Source organism: Gymnodraco acuticeps, unplaced genomic scaffold (assembly GCF_902827175.1).
Source record: "Gymnodraco acuticeps unplaced genomic scaffold, fGymAcu1.1, whole genome shotgun sequence".
Lineage (NCBI taxonomy): Eukaryota > Metazoa > Chordata > Actinopteri > Perciformes > Bathydraconidae > Gymnodraco > Gymnodraco acuticeps.
In genome coordinates this window covers 1,217,028-1,224,992 of record NW_022992275.1, presented here as the reverse complement: position 1 = coordinate 1,224,992, position 7,965 = coordinate 1,217,028, and positions in this window count along the sequence as shown.

Sequence of the window (7,965 nt, the reverse complement as noted above, 5' to 3'; positions counted from 1 at the left end):
TAAAAAAAGAGTATTTTTTTAGTGAAGACACTAGGAAACTCACCAAACCACATTCAGTCATTTCAAGAGCCAGATGGCAGGATCTCATGGTCTGGAGACTAGTGCTAAAGATGCTACTCTACACAAATTCCCATACAGCCCTTTCAAAATGCATCATGCAAGCACTGTTGTGGGTTCTCGGAGTAGAAAAGTTCACTGTCACTTGTCAGACTAAATTACATCAAGATTGCACTTCCACACACAAACACAGCCACAGAGTCCCTTCTTGCAAAAACCAAAATAAGAAAAAGAGTCAGGCATCACCACAAAGGTATCTGCCTGGATTTCAGCCCTAAATAATTCTTATCATGTAATTTTCCCTAACAAAAGCACTTTTTTACCTAATCCCCAAACACTTTCTGCATGAGTGAAGTCAGATGTTTTCATCTGATGTCTTTTTTAAAGGAGCACATGACCTTTGTGTGGGGCATCTTCATTTGTTGGCTGTCTTTCAGTATTGGTCAGCTGAAAGGTCACCTCCTCTTTGACAGAATGGTGGATGTTTCTCAGTCTACTTTCTCTTTTGCAATCTGTTGCCGAGAAAGTTTATATATATACACAGGAAGTGGGATGCTTTTAAAATTCACAATCCTGTTTTTTTTTTTTTTGCTGGCTAAAAAGGTAAGAAATATCCATAAAACATAATGACACTGATCTTTCTTAAAAGATGCCTTGCTGACAGCTGTCATTTACCCAGGGCCGTCCCTCCCTACAGGCCAATCATGCAGACTGCGTGGGGCCTCACCTTGCGTAGGGGGCCTCAACTTGCGTAGGGGGCCTCAACTTGCGGAGGGTGCCTCAACTGAGCCGAAAATGCGCAGCACCTATGCGCTTATGCGCCGCAATTAGTGTGGCACAGCACGGTTTCGCCGCTGCAAGGCTCCACTCACACATTGTTAGTGCCGGTGAATTAGTGACAAGGCCTAAACCAATGTCAATAGGCGCTTTCACACTGCGGTACTTTTCCCACAAAGGTTCATGTGAACTTAGTTCATGTGAACTCTTTTATCGCATTCACACCAAAAAGAGTCGGTACTAAAATTAGTTCATGAGAACCTTTTTACCCCCTCGAAAGTCCCTGCTAGAGAGCAGAGAGCTGCTAGAGAGCAGGGACTTTCGAGGGGTTCTTTTGTGAGAAAAGAGCTATATTTCTGATTGGCTGGGCGGATTGCAAACCACGCCCCGTAAAACTCCCAAAAAGTTTTGTGAAGCCGCCATTTTATTATCCTCGCATTAGCATTATTAGCATTAGCCCAGCGCAGAAACGCAGAGAGACTAACTTATGGCAACACAAAATAAAACATGGGAGCGGTGGAGATGAGGAGGTGTCGGCGTTCTGGCGATTTACTCGGAAGGCTTCAGTAGAAGCTGCTGGGACTCCCAGCAGCTTCTACTGAAGCCAGTCCCCAACTCCGGGGACTTCCGGCCGGGGACTTTGGGCGGCAGTATACACCGTGAAGTGGTTTGCGGCCTGCCAGTAAGCCCAAAGCAGAATAAGAACAAGTGACGTCAGCGGCTTCATTTGCCTAATCCACCCCCAGGGACTTTTTCCAGTGTGAACGCGATCTGTAGTTCATGCGAACTAAGTTCACATGAACCTTTGTGGGAAAAGTACCGCAGTGTGAATGCGCCTATAGGGGAGCTCATTCCACCATTTAGGAGCCAGGATAGAAAACAGGCGTGTTTTTGAGGGGTACCTGGGTCCCAATCACAGAGATGGAGTAGCAAGCTGATTGGCTAACACCGAGCAAAATGCACGTGCTGGAGTGTATGGTTTAACCAAGGCCTGGATGTATGAAGGGGCTGATCCCTTCACAGCTCGGTAGGCCAGTACCAGTGTCTTGTGTGGATTTTGGTAGACATGGCAGCCAGTGAAGGGAGTGAAGGAGTGGTGTAGTGTGGGAGCACTTGGGGAGGTTGAAGACCAGTCGAGCTGCAGCATTCTGAATAAGCTGTAGAGGTGGGATGGCGTTTACAGGTAGACCAGCCAGGAGGGAGATGCAGTCGTCAAGGTGTGAGATGACCAGAGCCTGGACCAGGACCTGCTTTGCCTCCTGGGACAGTAGGGGACATATCCTCCTGATGTTGCGTATCTGTGGGATGAGCTATAAGTAATGACTACTTTTAGGGATTATATAAAAGCATAATCATTAACTTAATAATATTTAGCACTTTTGCTTTTGATGGTGTGAGTTCATTTTCTACTTGTTCTTTCTTATGTTATTAGAATTGTCAATTTATGACCTTTACTTTTAATGGAGAATATTTGTACATTGTAATATTTCTACACATTCATAAGTAAAGGATCAGGGTCCTTCCACCACAGTGTGCACACTATTCTATGTGTTTTGCTTATGACCTTTTATTGTAGGAGTAAATAATAATAAGTTGCTTGAATATCATTTATATATGATGTGTCATTTAATGTGAGGGTGAGGGGGGGTCACGAAGGATGGGTCATGACCGAAAGAACGAGATCGCGGATACAAGCGGCCGAGATGGGTTTTCTCCGCAGGGTGGCTGGTGTCTCCCTTAGGGATAAGGTGAGAAGTTCGGTCATCAGGGAGGGACTCGGAGTTGAGCCGCTCCTCCTTCGCGTCGAAAGGAGCCAGTTGAGGTGGTTCGGGCACCTAGTTAGGATGCCACCTGGGCGCCTCCCTAGGGAGGTGTTCCAGGCACGTCCAGCTGGGAAGAGACCAAGGGGTAGACCTAGGACCAGGTGGAGGGATTATATCTCTTCGCTGGCCTGGGAGCGCCTTGGGATCCCCCAGTCAGAGCTGGTTGATGTCGCCAGGGAAAAGAAAGTTTGGGGCCCTCTGCTGGAACTGCTACCCCCGCGACCCGACCACGGATAAGCGGGAGAAGATGGATGGATGGATGGATGGTGTCATTTAATGTTAAGAGTCATGACTTATTTACACCAGAGATGGGATGGAAATTACAGGTTTGAAGATGACGCATGCTTTTTAGTTCCTCTCTTTCACCAAACATTAATGCTGATCTCCAGAGAGCAGGTTAACTAGACATATTGTATGGTAGAGATACATACAAGCCTCAAATTATGTTTCATCCTGGGAAAAAAAACACCCACACACAGCCAAATGTGTTTTGAATGAGAATGAGCCAACACATATAAGGAAACTGCTCCCAAGCTACTATACACAGGGGTTATTTATATCATATTTGAGGGATTTTAAACAAAGTAAATGTGAAAATACTGTAAATCATGTCTCATCAATGTTCGTTGTTAGTAACTATAGTTTCTCTTTTATATACGGCCCTGTGTACATACTGTGTAGGGGGACCACAATCTGCCATTTGCACATGTTTTGACATTTATTTCGCACACGTCCCTGAAACAGTGACCTGCTCTGACAGGGATAAACATAACAGTGCTGCTCCCTCATGCTGACAGCTGGCGTGCCACGGTTTTCTGCAACCTCTCCTCATTAATTCAGCTCAGGTCGATGGTCATCTCGGGAAAAAAAACGGCACACGGACTCCCCTGCAGTGTTCTCTGAGTTATGTTATCATAAAAATATATTTGTATTCCAATAATGCATATGTGTTAAAAGATTAAATATGGTGCTGGCAATTAATTTACCTCCTACTAGATATAGAACCTCCCGCCCCTGTGGACTTCATTGATACTCAGCACAATATAGGCTATTTTTCAAGTCATTACTTTTTATCACCTGGTAATGTGAAATCCTTCCCAAAGAGCACCGGGTTGAGTTGAGCATGAGTAAAAATGTACAATATTGGCCTTTGTTTGTTTAAAAGAAAAATCCACATTGAAAGATAGACCACATTTAGACCCAGTGACCAGATAATACTATAAAGAAGGGATGAACTCATAAAACTGTCAGTGTCAGGACTGCAACTATAGTTAAATAGATCCCTTGTAATGTTGCAAAGGGTAATGCAACCAGTTTAAAAAAGGTTATAAAAGCAAGTGTGCAAGAAGTGCCTGGGGTTAAAACAAAAAACAAAATGAAACTACAACAAAGCCCATACTGTGTTCCCCTGAGGTTTTACTTCCTGTCTGTCTTCTGCTGATTTCTCTGACGTCCAGCGCTTTATCATTTAATCTCTTTCCTTCTCTTGCGCTCTTTTTTTTTTTTTTTTTTTTCTGGGGAAAGTTTAGGCATCATGAATACAAAGTTTCGTGCTCTCCACAAAGATATAAATGAATATTAAAAAAGTATTCCATTATGTTTTCTGTTGGATGAAAACTAGTTTTAGTTTCCACAGATGACGTTAAATCAACCGGACTTCTTTCTACGGATTGATACGATTGCACATAGTCCATTGATCCCCCTTAGCAACGGTCTGTTATCCTTAGCAGCGGTCTATTTTCCTTAGCAACGGTCTGTTATCCTTAGCCGCTGCTAACGGTCTGTTATCCTTAGCAACGGTCTATTCTCCTTAGCAACGGTCTGTTATCCTTAGCAGCGGTCTGTTATCGACTACCTTTCCAATGTCCAAATATACTGTGTAATATATAATAACATTATATGCGAAAAGCGACATTAAATAAAAAACTTTTTTTGCAACATGAAATTATCCTTTTGTGTAATTCAGATAAATGGTGCCCCACTACTCTTAGATAGATGGATAGATAGATGGATGGATGGATAGATACATAGATACAAAACTTCAAAGTGTTTTATGTACTCTCTCTCACTGAATGCTTCTTACACAAAAGTAAAAGACATCAGACTTTTTCTCTTTCTTCTCATGACTGCAGTATAATAAACCATCCCAGTCTTATTTTTTCCTTTTGTAGCTTTGATCCAAGGCTGCAGCCTCGCCAACACATACAATAGCTTTTCTCAAACTATTGTCTGATCATAATACACTAAAGAATGTCTCCTTGGTGGATCACTGAGTCTGTCTCCGTCAGCGCTGCATGCTACGACACTCAAGGTTTTGGAAACAGGAGGCGGAGCCCATGAAAAAAAGAGCTCTGTGTCCATGTGCAGGATGTATGTGCATCTTTCTTTCTTGTTGTTACAGCATGACTGCAAGGCAATGTAATAGCTGTTACATATAAGTAATACATGTTCCATGTTGATGGAAAAAGTAATAGCTTTTCTGCGAAGAACCAATGTTCATTGAATGAAATGTACCATATAAATGAAGTTCTGCTTGCTTTTCACATATTATATATCCTGTTAGGCATTGTGTTGGAGGGATAAAAGACAGTTAAATTGCTTTCTCAAGGAATTATCTAGAGTAATTGTTGGCTTAAATGTAAGGTCTCCAGAATCTCTTAAGTTTTATTATATTTGCCGAGCACCTGTTCTGGCTACATTCTAAGTGCTGGCGATGCTACCTTGTTCAGCCCCATTCACACTACCCCCAGGAAAACCCTCCCGCCTTGAGAAGTCTTTGTAAGCTGAATCACTTCCAGACAAGTGGGCCAGAGATTTGCTGCTGTGCACAATGGATGAAATACTTAGAGGGGGATGCGGATTGGATGTTCCTTGAGTACCAGAAATCATGAATTATAAGTACACAAAATGCTTTTCCCTCTGCCTTTTGCTCCGCTTCCAAAAATGTATTGGTAATATGATTTGGCTTAACATGTGTTGACATGTGTTGAACTTGTTTGAATGGCGGTGACACAAAGTGGAATTTGTTGTGACTTGTAATTCCTAGTGAGGCTCATTGAACGTGTTTTATTATGTTGGATGAAAAGATGTTACCGCTGAATTCACAGGGGATCAAGTCATCTCGGCATCTAAACATAATCATTTTTTCTGCCTGTGGTTACTTATTTTGGGGTACCAGAGGTGTTCTTTTGAATAAACATGTTATTCTGTCATTTTGTCATGTGTCGAAAATGATTTCTGAAAGTCTAGAAACCATTGAACATCATCCATGTTTTTGTATCTTGCTGTCAGATGTAGTTGGTAGTGCTCCTTAAATTACTCTCAGCCATCATGGAGAACACAGCTGAGGTAATTGTGAGCGGGTAAATAAACATCTGATTGATCAAACCAGCTCCAAATTACAATATAATGAAGCCGGTGCAGCGACGGCTTTGCATTTACTTTTTCACATCACAGTGTCCTGTGTCTTGTTTACTCAGTTTAGTCCACTTAGGCTCCCTGCCAACTTAATGAAAATGAAAAAAGCTTCAGTGGACAGTCCGTTTGGCAGAGAGGTGACACGGTGGCTCAATACTGCTGACAGATCCACGCGAGTCAAATAGCTGCGGTTCGAGGTGAAAATACCACTTTAGAAAAAAAATCCATTTCGATCTGATTCTCAGTTGACAGCTGCTTCAGTCCACTTTTTAATTTGATGTAAACAATAGACTGAACAACCATGCTTTATGTGAAAGGGCTCTAATGAGGGCCATTTGCAGCAGCAGCAGGAAGCATTTTCAAAGAAATACCCCTGACAAACCTTTAATATGTTACCTGAGCATCTGCTGGATGTGTAATGAGTTAGGTATTTGTTAACACATTACAATAACAACTCTATAACATGATAATATGTAATTGTTAAGTGTTTAACATATTGTAACACCCCTAAGTCACTCAAATTATATTTTAAAGCAAGTGAAACACCAATCATTCTTAACTCAGATTGGATTTATTGATGTTGAAAACTGGATAAAATTGAATTGAATGGGCCAAGGTATGTATTATTCAGATACATTCAGGAGAGTTTTGTTGTTGAAGTTGTTTCTGAATAGTTGAATTTAATTTTATTGGATGATTGTTTAGGTTTTGAGGCCTTTGTTATGACAAGTTACTTAATTAAGTAGGAAATATAATCTTGAATCTTTTTTCGTACCATGTTAAAGTCAATTAAAACTTGTGTCCAAGTATATGCGTTGTAACCATAGCGTTGTAACTTTACATACTGGCATCTATATGAACTCCCCTGGGGTTAGTAAGAGTGCCACCAGGCATGGAGCTGTATATTCAAACATCGAACTACAGGACCCTTAAAAGGAAAACTGAAAAACTGTCTTTAAACTAGTAATTCCACAAAATAATGGCCCCACAATATCTGAAACTGAGCGTCTCAGTTGTCCTCCAAGCTAAGTGCAGTCACGGTCCTCAGTGTAGGACCAACATCTCTAACCTCGTGGGATATTATGTTACCAAATCTCTGATCAATACACTTTAAGAAGTCATATGTTTTTTGATCGGAATTATAATTTATAATATGTCACAGTGATAATGAACACCCCACCTGAAAGAAGCAATACATTTTTGATTGTGGTTTAGACAAATGATAGAAAACGTTCTGTGTGATTGCAGCTTGCGTCCTAGGATATCAGATCACCCACCATCTCAGACATAACAGGCTCATGTGACAGCTGCCCACGCGGGTGATATATAAATGCATATTCAGCAATCCGGGAATCAGGCCCAATTGAGCACATTAGCTAAAACACATGCAACAACCTTCAGGGAGAGACAGTACATATACACAATCTTGTTCTCATTTGCATAGTCCCTTGGGAGTGCTTACAGTATGTGTGTGTTTTTTAAAACTCCTTTAAATATCCACTCTTAATGAAAACCCACATTCCACATAGCCTGCAGCACAGGCTGTCTGCCAATGGAGGTTTTTGTTGTGACACATTAACAGACGTTGGATGTAATGGTTTCTGACATCAAGTTATAAGGTAAGGTGGTACTTTCATACATACTGTAAAGCAGTTATATGTTCCTATATGCATGGGATGTATAATGTTTTTCATTCCAAATATTATTCACTTTCGTAACCTGTGAAAGTTCCAATATTCATAAAACATTAGTGTCAATATCAAAACTTGAGGGTTGTTTATGCTAAATCTTTTCTATCCCATTACTAAAATATCATAGCATTAAAATATGGATTGAGCTGAAGTATCTCAAACACATTCATCGTCTACAATGAATGGAATTACATACCAAC